Genomic DNA, 14,377 nt, shown 5'->3' with positions numbered 1-14,377 from the left:
TCCTGTTACAGAAGGTTGACTACTGTCAGGAGTGTCCTTATCTAGTTGGGCTTGGAGTTCTTCGTGTTGCTGTTCATTGTGCAACATTGTTTTGTACTGTGTAAAGTTTACATCAGTTATGGTGCTTTCATTTGCTTTGAAAGCATCCTCATATGAGTCATAGTTATCTAGTATTTGTTCTTCTTTTCTCCATGGTTTGAAGAGTTGTAGCAGGGACATCTAATATACTTCTTTATGTTGAGGAGTCTTAAATGACAATTTGATATGATTAATTAAATTTGGTTTAGTGAGTTTAACTAAGCTGCCTTCACAGTTTGTCACTCTATATTTACCTTTTTTTTCATCAGGTTTCATATTATTTTTGTATGTGTAGTTTTGGGCTATGTGGTATAGACACATGTTTTCCAAAGTATTACTTCTGTTTGGGTAGTATGTGTCCAATAAATTGTTTTTTAAAATGTCTTGGCTGTTGGGATCACGTTTGGCTATTGTTTCTATATCTTCATATGATTTTAGAACTCTTTTTCTAGATTTAGCTGGACTAAGACTTAGCCATACTATATTTTCAGATTTACCATACAATGCAGTACCAGTTAAAAATCAACTGCTTCATATGATCCACATTCTCTATGGGTGAGCATTTTTCTGCCCAAGCTGTATCATTTCTGAGACACTGTTTTATCTGATGACATGTCATTCCAGAGGTCTTGGAGCTCTGTCTTTTCTCCTTTAGTTAAATATGCTGTGACATATCATGCAACTACAGTAGAATTGTCTGCAATGTACTGCACATCTATGAAGTGGGCAATGATTGCATTATAATCATTGATATATTTTTCTTCTTCTTTTCTTTTTATGTAATATATTTTTTTAGGTGACTTACCTTTAACACTATGTCTAACTGAAGACATGAGGTTGTTCACTTGACCTGTATTTGTAACTGGTCTAGGGAAACCAAATCGGCATTTGGAGTAGTATTTCCCTTTGTTTTTGTATTTGCGACGACAATATTTTCCACATTTGTGTCTTTGAAATTGTAAAATTTGTGCATGAAGATCACTATTTGTGGCTTCTGATGGAATTTCACAAGTGACATATTTTTCAATAAACTGTAAAACAGTGGCATCACTGTCTTGACCACATTTTGTCACGGCCGCCAGCGACTGGCGTTTGTGGCGAAGGTGGACGCGAGGACGCCATTAAAATGTTCCATTACGTTCCTCCTCGTCTATCAGACTCGGTCTAGTTGTTTTCAAGATGGCCGCCGCCGTTTGTATATATATCACTCGGCTGCCGGCGGTTCGGCGCGTTGCAACTGTGTTTATTTCCACGCCCTGTTGCTTGCGCTAGTTTTCCCTTCGGATAGTCTACTGGCTATCTTCCTGTTATTTCATCACCTCCCGTTCCCTACGGGCCCCCCCCTTTTCTCTGTATCCTGTTTGCCTTCTCCTGTGTTTCTGTTCCCATGTTTGAATCTCTGCTGAGATTTTCTTCGCTCTAAGAGATACTGCTCTCAGATTTCTCCGTTCACTCTTGTCCTCCACCCCGAGGGGTACCTACCTGTAAACTGCCATCTCCTATTCCCTCGATTAGCGGAATCGCCGACCTTACCTATTGTCTGGGTTTTTCGGTGAAGGATCATTCAACCTACGACTGTGCTGACGACTCCCACAATCTTCACGTCTGTATTGGATCCAGGGGTTTTTTGCCGTTCCAGTGGCTTTTTCCCCTCTGGCTGTCGCGGAGGGGAGTCACCGTGGGGTTTCTTTGTCTGAGAGTCACGGTGGCTTCTTTCCGAGGTAGACCATATCTTCTAAAAAAGAAGAAGCCGTACACAGGACTTACCCGTCGGAAGAAACTGGACTATTCAGGTGAGGAGGAAGAGACTGGGGAGGGTTATAAATCGAGTGAAGACGAAGATATAGCTGATCACCTAGCAAAACCCGTAGCCAATATTGCCAGTCCTGATAGTTTGCAACGCCAAACAGAAAACATGGCTACGCCACAACAACTGCAAGAGCTGGTGACAGCTGTCCAAACCCTCAACGTAGAGGTCCAAACACTAAAGGCTGACAACGTGGCGCTCCAACAAAGAGTAGCTGCAAGAGAACAACAGACAACTGATTTACCCCCACTACCCCTGGTGTCAGGTAAATTCGACGGCTCGGAAAGAAAGGTTAAGGAATTCCTGGAGGCATGTAATATTCACTTCACCTTCCGCAGGAATGCCTTTTCCACAGATCATTCCAAGGTGGGGTTCATGATCACGCACATGACGGGAAACGCCTTGGCATGGGCTACTCCATTGGTATCCCTATCAGACCCAGTGTTGCAGGACTACGCGGCCTTTAAGGAACTGCTGCGACACACCTTTTTGCGAACCGAATGCTCACACGTGGCTAGCGAAGACCTGCTGGATATACGTCAAGGGAGTACCGACTTACTATCCTATATCTCCACTTTCAAGAAACTTGCTGCAGAGGCAGGTTGGCAAGAGCAGGCCCAGTATACCATATTCCGCCGGGGCTTGCGAGAAGAGCTCAAGGATGAGCTTGCCCGGATCCCGCGCCCAGACACCTTTCTAGATCTTCAAACTGCAGTTCTAAGAATCGATTTCCGCCTGATGGAACGAAGAAACGAAAGGAAGAAGGTTCGAGGTCCACAATCTTTCTTGGATATACCCCCCGCCTCCTCCTCACCTGTATCGCGTCACGCCAGAGAGGAACCCATGCAGATCGGAAGCACCAGATCTCCGTTGACTGCCGAAGAAAAGAAGAGGAGACGTGAAGGGAACCTTTGTTTATATTGTGGGGGAGCCAACCATTTGCTGAGAGACTGTCCCGATGTGCCCCCAAGGAGATCGGGAAACGACCGCCCTCGATAGTCAGTGGAACGGACTATCGAGGGGCTACACCTTGTTCCTACACTACACTTTCGGTGGCCTCTTCTCGGATGAGCGAAGATGTACGTCTCATGGTGATAGCCATCAAACTCCGCTTCCGGAACAGAGAGGTAGAGACGCAGGCTCTACTGGATTGTGGTGCGGCTGGAAACTTCCTTGACACTTTTTGGGCTGATAAGATGGGTCTGCTAAGAATCGAGAAAAAGGAGGACCAAAAGGTTGAAGGAGTGGATGGTACACCCCTATGTTCAGGACTCATTACCCACACCACTGAGGAGATTCAGGTGTCCATATACCAGCATTCTGAAAACTTAAGGTTTGATATTATACGAGTGGCCCATTTCCCTGTCATCTTAGGAATAGGCTGGCTCAGGAAACACAACCCAACGGTGGATTGGTCTAAGAATCTACTAAGTTTCCATTCCGCCTTTTGTCTAAGAGAATGCCTTCCAGAACCAACATACACAACTGTAAAGACCATGTCTGCTGTCGAAGGCAGTACAATCCATTGCATACCAAAATGTCTTTCAGAATACAACGAAGTCTTTCAGGAGCAGACCCCCATTAGACTCCCTCCACATCGTCCAGAGGATTGTGGTATCGACCTAGTGCCAAAGGCATTAGTCCCCTTTGGGAAGATGTATTCCCTCTCAGTATCGGAGAAGGCTGTACTCCGATGCTACCTTGATGATAATTTAGCTAACGGACTCATAAGACCTTCCAAATCCCCCGCTGGGGCCTCTCTGTTTTTCATACCCAAACGGGATACCAAGGAGCTGCGGCCCTGTATCGACTATCGGGGGTTAAACAGAGTGACCATAAAAGATCGATACCCTATGCCCATTATATCAGAGATCCTAGAGGCTGTCCAAGGCTCTGTTGTGTTTACTAAACTTGATCTACGGAATGCGTATCATCTACTCCGCATAAGAACAGGAGATGAGTGGAAGACGGCGTTTCGCACCCCCTATGGGTTGTTTGAATACCAAGTCATGCCGTTTGGCCTAGTCAATGCACCATCTATTTTCCAGAGATTCATGGACCGATTGTTTTCCGACCTTCTTAACCTTAACACAGTGGTTTACCTGGATGACATTTTGGTCTTCTCACGGAGCCAGGAGGAACATACCCGACATGTCAAGGAAGTTCTGCGCAGACTACAACATCACAGTCTTCTGGTAAAACCTGAGAAATGTGCATTTGCTCAATCCTCATTGTCTTACTTGGGATTTATCCTATCCGACAAGGGGGTTACTATGGACCCAAGGAAGGTGGATGCCATCTTGTCATGGCCATCGCCTTCTTCGGTTAAGGACATTCAACGTTTCCTAGGGCTGGCAAATTTCTATAGGAAGTTCATTCCAAGTTTTTCCTTACTCACTCTTCCTATTACATCCCTTCTCAAGAAATCCACAGGCCCCTTCATCTGGTCTAGTGAGGCTGAAGAAAGCTTCCTCAGCTTAAAGCACAAGTTCTGTGCAGCTCCTATCTTGAAACAACCAGATCAGCTACTACCCTTTATCCTGGAAACTGACGCTTCTGCAGCAGCCGTAGGTGCTGTTCTTCTTCAGAGAGTCGAGGACCTAGAGCATCCGGTGGCATATTACTCAAAAACTCTAAATCCTAGCCAACGAAACTACTCAGTCATAGAGAAGGAATTACTTGCTATGAAATTGGCTTGTGTGGAATGGAGGCATTTGCTCCAAGGGAGCCTACACCCGTTCCAGATACGAACAGACCATAAAAATCTGCAAATACTCAAGCAGCAAGAGTGTTATAACACCCGCCAGGCCAGATGGGCTCATTTTTTCGCCCAGTTTGATTTTGTCATCACATTCATCCCTGGCTCTCAAAATCTAGTTGCCGATGCTCTCTCCCGCAGAGACGATGTTATCTTCCCTTACAGAAAGGAGCTTATGTTTCCTCATACCCGGATCATATCTACAGTGTCTAACTTCTTGGATGAAGTACGAGGAGCCTGCCTCCAAGAACCTGCTCTCACTATGGGAAATCAACCGGTCACCACTAAGGACGGGTTGCACTTTATCCACGGAAGACTGTTTATTCCTTCCAGTAGTCTCAGAAGACGAGTCACTCAGTGGTGCCACGATTCCAAGACTGCTGGTCACCGAGGAGTACGAGGTACTCTGGAACTTCTCCAAAGGGTTTTCATCTGGCCGAACATGAAGGCTGACACGCAAGTCTATGTTAAATCCTGTATGGTATGCTTACAAAGCAAATATTCCACCTCGAAACCTATGGGGCTGTTACAACAGGAGCCGGTTCCGCTTGGCCCCTGGAAATGCATTTCTACGGATTTTATTGTGGAGTTGCCGGTATCCCGAGGCTGTACCTGCATTATGGTAACCGTAGACGCTTTCTCGAAACTTGCACATTTTTCTCCATTGACTAAGATCCCATCCGCCTCGGTCATGGCTGACGTATTCCTAAAGGACATTTTTAGGTTACATGGGCTTCCTCAAAAGATAGTATCAGACAGGGGCAGCCAGTATACCTCCAGATTCTGGGCAGCATTGTGCAATTCCTTGGGCGTGGAGAGAGCTCTTTCGTCGGGGTTTCATCCCCAGACAAATGGACAAACCGAGAGGTTAAACGGTACCTTAGAGCAATACTTAAGGTGTTTCATAAATAAACAGCAAGACAACTGGGTGGACCTGCTTCCCACAGCAGAGTTTGCATACAATAACGCTGTCCACACGGCTACAGGAACTAGCCCATTCTTTTGTACCTACGGATACAACCCGCAGTCCATAGTTCCGTGTTTCTGGGAGGAAACTAACGTTCCTACTTTGGAGAACACCCTTGCGCAGATCAAGGAGGCCCATAACACAGCCAGTCAGAGCCTCTCTAAGGCTAGCAGTCATTACAAAGAGCAAACGGACAAACACCGAAGTCAAGTTCCTGCCTGGGACAAAGGTTCCAAGGTCATGCTGTCCACCAAGTTCCTTCCTAGATGGGTTCGGCCTTCTAAGCTGTCACCCCGCTACATCGGACCCTTTGAGATAACTTCAAAGGTTAATCCTGTGGCCTTCCGCCTCAAGTTGCCAAAGGGACTCAGGCGGATTCATCCCGTGTTTCACTCATCTCTCTTACGCCCCTTTGTGCCAGATACCCGGAAACAAGCATCCCCCAAGCTGTGTACTTTGCCAGTTCCAGCTTCCGAGGAATATGAAGTTTCTCGGATACGGGACTCCCGTTATCATCGGGGACGTCTTGAGTATCTCGTTCATTGGAAAGGATATCCTTCCTCAGAAGACACCTGGGAACCACAGTTCCATATTCACTCTCCTCAACTGTTACACAAGTTCCACCGACTACATCCAGAAAGGCCGGGTGGGAGAAGCCTTCGGAGGGGGCATACTGTCACGGCCGCCAGCGACTGGCGTTTGTGGCGAAGGTGGACGCGAGGACGCCATTAAAATGTTCCATTACGTTCCTCCTCGTCTATCAGACTCGGTCTAGTTGTTTTCAAGATGGCCGCCGCCGTTTGTATATATATCACTCGGCTGCCGGCGGTTCGGCGCGTTGCAACTGTGTTTATTTCCACGCCCTGTTGCTTGCGCTAGTTTTCCCTTCGGATAGTCTACTGGCTATCTTCCTGTTATTTCATCACCTCCCGTTCCCTACGGGCCCCCCCCTTTTCTCTGTATCCTGTTTGCCTTCTCCTGTGTTTCTGTTCCCATGTTTGAATCTCTGCTGAGATTTTCTTCGCTCTAAGAGATACTGCTCTCAGATTTCTCCGTTCACTCTTGTCCTCCACCCCGAGGGGTACCTACCTGTAAACTGCCATCTCCTATTCCCTCGATTAGCGGAATCGCCGACCTTACCTATTGTCTGGGTTTTTCGGTGAAGGATCATTCAACCTACGACTGTGCTGACGACTCCCACAATCTTCACGTCTGTATTGGATCCAGGGGTTTTTTGCCGTTCCAGTGGCTTTTTCCCCTCTGGCTGTCGCGGAGGGGAGTCACCGTGGGGTTTCTTTGTCTGAGAGTCACGGTGGCTTCTTTCCGAGGTAGACCATATCTTCTAAAAAAGAAGAAGCCGTACACAGGACTTACCCGTCGGAAGAAACTGGACTATTCAGGTGAGGAGGAAGAGACTGGGGAGGGTTATAAATCGAGTGAAGACGAAGATATAGCTGATCACCTAGCAAAACCCGTAGCCAATATTGCCAGTCCTGATACATTTAGGAACATCTTTATTCCATAAAAGCATGTGGATATGTGGTGCTCCTCTGACTTGGTATTCCTTTCTCCAAAAGAAGTGTTGCACTGCTCCAAGGGGAGGAACAGTTCTATTACAAATAAAATGTAGCATAGCAATGAAGCGATGGTGAAAATATCTTGAAACATTAACAGGATCCAAAGAACAAAGTTCTGCAGGTGTTAGTATATCTATGTTTGTTTTGTTTTTGTTTGATATGCGTAGGAAATCATGTAAATCTTCCCATGCATATTCTGCACAACTTAATGTAACAAACCAAGTGGGTGGGACAAGGTTTCTGATCATACAACGTACATCTCCATGACGTCGAAACCAGTACTCTTTAGTACCACGCATATTTGCTAATAGATTTGTAATATTTGATTGTAAAACCTCATCCTTTTGTTGCACTTTTTGTAATAATTGTGTAGCTGTCATATTTTGAAAGTGTGATCCTGATTTTAATATGTGTGCAACTCCGTAACATAAAGTTGCTAGTTCACTTTCAAAGAGTAGGTGGAATATGTATTCCACATTTTGTCTAAATCTGGGATCTTCAGAATACATCTGTAATGAGCGCTATTCTGAAGCTGATATTTGAATAGGTCTATAATCATACCTTCCTCCTTTGCCAGTAGGAAAGAGTAGAGGAAAAGCACGTGCTTCTATACTTTTTTCCCATATGCTGATTGGCGATCCTTTTGTTTGACGCATTTGGTATGTTTCCAGTACATCTTCTATGGTGTCATTAGAATGCAAAGGATGAATTGTATAATGGTCTAAAGTATTTGATATTGTAGTAGGATCTAGTAGCTCAAATTGACCAGCTTCTTGTGTTTCTTGAATTATTTCAGTTGTATCTTTCAAGTTTTCGTCAATATTAATTTCTTTGTAATATTCATTATTCTCTTTAAGATATTGGAAGGCTTGTCAAACTTTATGTAAATCTACCAGCTGTTGCCATATTTCTTTGTCTTTTGTAGGTACTCCATTTACTAAGATAATTAAAGATTGCTGCATTGGACGTTGCACTCCTAGAGTATGCACATTTTCTTTTAGATCGAATGGTAAATAAACTACTTTTCCACTAATGCCTTTTACCAATTCAGAGGGAGGTAATTTTGCTGTTTTTGGTTGAAGGCGTATTATTGCTTGAAATGGGTGTACTGTTTGAATTATGATGCTCTCATATAAATTAAGTTGTTGTAGGGGTTTTGGTACTGGGTATAATTCTAAATTATTTGTGATAGCACGTGAAGAAGTTTGGTTGTTGTCAAGTTTTATAGTTCAGTAACTGCAAAGTATTAAGGGCTCAGTTATTTCGTATTTGTTTTCTTCTACAAGGTAGAGAGCTAATTCAAACCATTTAGAATCTTCATTGTCTTCTATTTTGTATGATAGGTCTACAGTTTTTGTGTTACTTTTATAAAAAGTTCTATGGCAACATACACATACATGGTTTGGTACTTCAGCTGATGTACTTTTAAATTTTAGTATTTCTTTTTTGTATGTGTTTAGCAAAAGGTTGCCATGTGTATAATTGTTGCTTAATTGGTTTAAAGCTATTTCATTCTGTAAATGGCTTTCACTTCCAAAATATTTTTTCTGGATATAGTCAATTTCTTCAAGTAGGTCTTTTGCTGTACCATGTAGAAGGATGTTATTTAAATTTGCTAGTGCTAAAGCAGGACTTTTAGCATAGTACAGTTTATAGACTAGATTTCTTATAGTTGAATGATGTGTTGTTATCCTTTTGATATCATGGAAAGTGGTTTTACAAGTAGGTCCTGTAATACAGGTCAATGAATGTCCTTGTAGTCCTGTGTACTTGAGCACTGGACAGGTATCCATATTTTGCAGTAATTTAACATTTTTTTTTTTACCTATTTATTGAGGAATTGGCGTAAAGATTTGAAACATTGTTTGGGAATGTTACACATTGACGTGCATGGCCATTTGTACACTAGATGTTCTGATTCAGTTGAATGGAGGGGTAATTCTAAGTTTTCAGGGCATATTTTTGTAAGGAGTACTTCTTGTTCCATTATGGTATTATTCACTTTTTCATAACCTCGACCACTGCTATGTATGGCAATTGTATTTGTTTGCTTTTGTTTGTACGCTTCTTAATTAAAATATGGCTCTGTGCTCGTAGTGTGATTCCATTCACCTCCGCAGATACTTAAGAAGTTCTTTCTGTTGACATTTCGCTTATTGAGAAGTCTTTTTTGTAATTTAGTTATTAGTTTTGTTAGTGGTTTCATTTTGTTTAACAGTAAAATAAATAACTTTCTTTTGAGAAGAATTGCACTGTCCATCAACGCTTCTAAGATTAATTTCCTACGATAGGTTTTAAGCATTAAACCTGATTTCTCTTCTGTTTTTATAAGATTTTGAAGGACTTTGTGACGGTACATTTTGGCTGAAATACCTTTCTTGGTATGCTTACTTTGCACTATATTAAAATTTAAAGAAGTAGTTTTATCTGTAGTGATTGCTGTTAATTGTTTTTTGGTTTGTTTTACATTTTGATAGAGGAGGCAAAGTGTTTGTACTTGAAACTTCTCGTGTTTCACTAAATGACTGTATTAGCTGTTTTGTTTCAACTTTTTTTACAAATTCTGCTAGAGATGGATGCTTATGTTGGACACTTTTATTTTCATTTGCTCTACTTCTGCGTTGCTTTCTACGGACTTGACTTTTGGTAGGCATTATTTAGGGTCTGTTGAAAAAAATAAAGAAGGTATGGGTTGAGGTGTTCTGCAATGTATGTGTGCTGTGTGCATGAGTGTTTGAGTAAGATGATAAAGATGTATGTAATGATATGTGATTGTGCATTGGGAACTACAACTAGTAGGGATAGGTATTCTTGAATGTATGTGTTACTAAACTGGGGTTCAGATGACAAAAAAAGCAAGCTAGTGGTGTGGAAAAGTACAAATGGTAAATCTAATGTATACAATTAAAACAGTTGTTTGTTCAATAATATGAAAATTGTAGCGGTTCAGTTGGGTACTTTGTGTGTCCAAAAATAGGAATTTCTGGGCCATTCTGGCTGTAAATCGCTGTTTAAGACATGGAGATTTTTGGACAAAATGGTACACAGTCTCTTTTTTTAGGCACAGAAATAGCTTGTATTAACTTTACAGTATGTTTGAGTAATAATACAAATATTATGGTGATATTCTACTTACTTTTTTTCTTAAATTAACAGGTAACTTCTTCGTTCTTCTTTGTTCTTCAAATTCGGCTGCTTCTTTTCAGGAGACTGGTCTTCACTGCAATTGTAAAAGATTCAAATTAGTAATTTTGTTTGTATATAGCACTGTTTTTAATTTAGATATTGATTTTTTTAATTGAAATCCTCAGCGCTTTCTTCAAAACCATTAAACCAATTTATATACATAAGATACATTGCATCAGTTCAGTACATATGATATTTTCTTAATGAACAAATTGTATTGAATGACTAACTGTAGCAAAAAAAATATCTTTACTGTCTTGTAAAATTTATAATATACCAGTGAATACCACTATTTCTGTAACTAAGCTGTTCTAGGTAATAGCACCTCAATGTCATGTCTAAATTAAATTAATTAAGTAAATAAATAAATAAAAACAAAAAAATATGAAATTGTATAAGTATATTTTTTAAAGATTTAAACATAGATTGTGCTTGCATGCAATTTTGTTTGAATATATGTAGTCTATATATTTCATTTAAAAAATGTTAGTTTAACATGATTTGAGTGTGTGTGTATAAAGAAAGTAAATAGCATAAAGGTTTATAAGTGATAGTTGATTTTAGGAAATTGAAAAAAATACAGTAAATTCATTTTACAGATTACACAAGCTAAAAGTCTGTTTGAAAATGTGTTCATCTACTGTACAGAAAATATGCATACCTGAAGTTTGTGTTCATGCATATGGATATGCATTGAGCTGCAAGTAGAAATCTTGGAGACTTGTACAGTATATCTGGTAGATGGTGCTTGCCAATGATATGACACTTGTACTCAGAGAGATTCACAGTACATTTGCAGTGCTGATCTATGATGATGCAGTTAGATGTAGAGGTCTTGAATGTGATTGGTGCATGGTCATGTGACTTCTTAGCTACATCCAATGAGGGAATGGCAGAGAGAGTGAAGTGGAAATGGTAGAAGGGCTGTTCATGTTACGATATGTCCGCGGACATGGCGGTAGTTTGCGGACATCGGGAGTTACATCCGGAGATTTTTGGGTTCAGAAGTCATGCAAATGTGAATGAGCACTGAAAGGGATTGGTCAGGAAAGTTTAGTGGGTGTGTTGTGCCAGAAGAGAGTTTCTCATATACTGTTTTTTCTGAGAGAACAACAGATAGCTATGTCTGTGTGTTTTAGGAAAAAGATTGTATGGATTTTGGGAGATTCATGGATATATTGGTTGAAGGTGCATGCAGAAAGCTGTGGAGTAGCTGTAGATCTTGGATTCCCACGTGTGGAAGTACACTGGCATGGAGTATGTGGAATGTAGTGGTTGGACCTGCTACCTCTCTGTGCTACTATGGAGACAGAGCAACATCCAGACATAATTGTAATTCATTGTGGATGGAACAGTTTAGGACATGTGACTGGAATTTTTTTGCAACTTGCTATGAAAGAAGGACTTGAGAAGGTTATGGACATGTTTCCTAATTCTAAAGTGATATTTTCACAGATTGCGCAGAGACAAATGTGGCTTCGTTCTTCTTCATTTGGTCTACAAATGGAAAAAGCAAGGCGCAATGTTAATAAAGCTATTTGTGCCTTTCCAAAAGATTTTGTCATGTCTTCTTTTCACAATGAAAATATTCTGTTTCGTAGTACAAACATTTTTCGCAGAGATGGAGTCCATCTTACTTATGCTGGCAATCAGATTTTTCTGAGAAATGTACAAAATGCATTGCGACCTTTTTTGGAATTACAACATCCATTTTGAAGTAGGTGTTAAGCATTTATAATGTTTGACTTACAAACACCTCCCAAAGGCTCTTTTCAGAGCCACCACTTCCCCCCAGAGAAAATTGCAATGTTTGTGATAGGGTAGCAACCCAATTTTTTAAATGTACGTGAACTGTCTGCGGACATCTAAAAAATACAAAGGGCCCTGCTTCAGTTATTTTCACTTCTATTTTTTAACTGTGAAAGGCGGCTCTGAAAAGAGCCTTATTTTTTTTTGATTTTTCATATTTTGTATTTTTTTGGTTTTTTATACACGACACACTAGGAGAGGAGGGGAAAGGAAGGTAAAGGGGGGGACACCAACCACAGGGATAAGAAAGGGTGAGCTGAGAGAGGAAGATGTAGAGTGGGTTTTATTTGGGTAGTGAGCAGATCTTCTTGTGCTCTGAGATGATAGTCTCAAAAGCACTACGAATTTGCTCCCCCCTGCAGAGTACTGTGTCACAGTACATACATACAAATGTGACCCTCGAAAGATAAGGGTCATCAGCATTCTGTATGGCCTGTGAGGCAGCTCGAGGAAGACGCTGTCCCACAGAGGTGGTCCTTGTGGTGACAGGATCAGAAACAGAGGATGAAGTAGAGGAAATCAACCTGCTACGTTCTTCGCAAGGTACAACCCTGCGAATAGCCCCAGAGTGAAATGACCACAGGTGTCGCTTCATAGTAGTGGTCCCAAAGCTGTACTTACCGTGCTTCCCGCGAATGAGTATCATTTTGCACTCATTGCAGGTAACAATGTTCGCACGAGCCTTAGGACCATTCCCATGAATGGTAAATAACCGCCACACCCAAGACTCACGCCTAGTGCGGGTAGTAGGGATTTCCTCTACCTCATTCTCATCATCCTCTTCTTCCTCCTCTGCATCCTCACTCTTGTTCCCCTCTTCATGCCCTTGGGGAGGTGGTGGTGGTGGAGGGGATGGGGATGGTGCTGAAGCAGGTGCAGCACCAGGTAGCAGTAGTTCAACCATGGATGCCATCTCGATGATGGTGTAATCTGCAGGTGGCAGGAAAAATCGCTGTGTTCTGAAGAATAGCCAGAAACAATGAGAATAAGCTCTAGGGCGTGGTCTTTTATAAGGGTGCTTGTACACGGTCCGCGGACATGCGCGCTGTCCGCGGACAGATCGAACACATAAAAAAGTTCAAAAAGTTTCAAAAGGTATGTAGAAACTCAGGAATACTATGTGGGACTTGTGCCATGGTGAGATTTTATTGAAAAATATTATGGATTATTTGAAAATGTACTTTTAAATTGTTCGGGGACACGAACAGTGTCCGCATTCAGAACACGCGATCAGCGTTGGCGCGGTCATATGATTCGTTCAATAACAAGTTTAGTGAAGGAAGCGCATGTCCGCAGGACACCAAATGCACGGAGATTGGTTAGCGCATGCACGTTGATGTTCTACGGACACTGTTCGGGTCCTGAAATAAGTAAAAATGCGTCACACATGAAATGAACATTTCAGGACACTGCGTGTGTTCTTAGAACAGTTTAAACTTGCTAGCGAACAGTAAGGACAGATATAGTGTTCTTCAGGACACGTCCAATTTCGTTTATGTACGAACATTTCAGGACACTAATTGTGTTCTTAGAACAGTTTCAACTTGCTAGCGAACAGTACGGACAGGTATAGTGTTCTTTAAGACACCTCCATTTTCGTTTAATTACGAACAATTCAGGACACCACGTGTGTTCTTAGAACAGTTTGAACTTGCTAGCGAACACTACGAACAGGTATAGTGTTCTTCAGGACACCTCCATTTTCGTTTACGTACGAACATTTCAGGACACCAATTGTGTTCTTAGAACAGTTTAAACTTGATAGCGAACACTACGGACAGATATAGTGTTCTTTAGGACACTTTATTTTCTTTTTTTTACCAACATTTCAGGACACCGCGTGTGTTCTTAGAATAGTTTCATCTTGCTAGCGAACACTACAAACAGGTATAGTGTTCTTCAAGACACCTCCATTTTCCTTTACGTACGAACATTTCAGGGCACCAATTGTGTTCTTAGAACAGTTTAAACTTGATAGCAAACAATACGGACAGATATACAGGGTAATTCATAGAATTTCGCACAAAAGTGGCGCACGCGGCTGGCGCACAGTGTCCCCGTGCGATACACTGCGCCAGCCGCGTGCGATAAAATCCATTTCATCGCACAGCGTATTCATGGATTTTAGCCTCCAAAACCAGCCGTGGCGCAGAGTGGCGCAGCGACCCTGCAGCAGCACCAGTTACGCCCCCAAG

The sequence above is a fragment of the Ambystoma mexicanum genome, chromosome 5q (assembly GCF_040938575.1).
Source record: "Ambystoma mexicanum isolate Mex_15411 chromosome 5q, UKY_AmexF1_1, whole genome shotgun sequence".
Lineage (NCBI taxonomy): Eukaryota > Metazoa > Chordata > Amphibia > Caudata > Ambystomatidae > Ambystoma > Ambystoma mexicanum.
The sequence above is the reverse complement of the archived record's forward strand: the minus strand, read 5'-3'. Positions refer to the sequence as shown.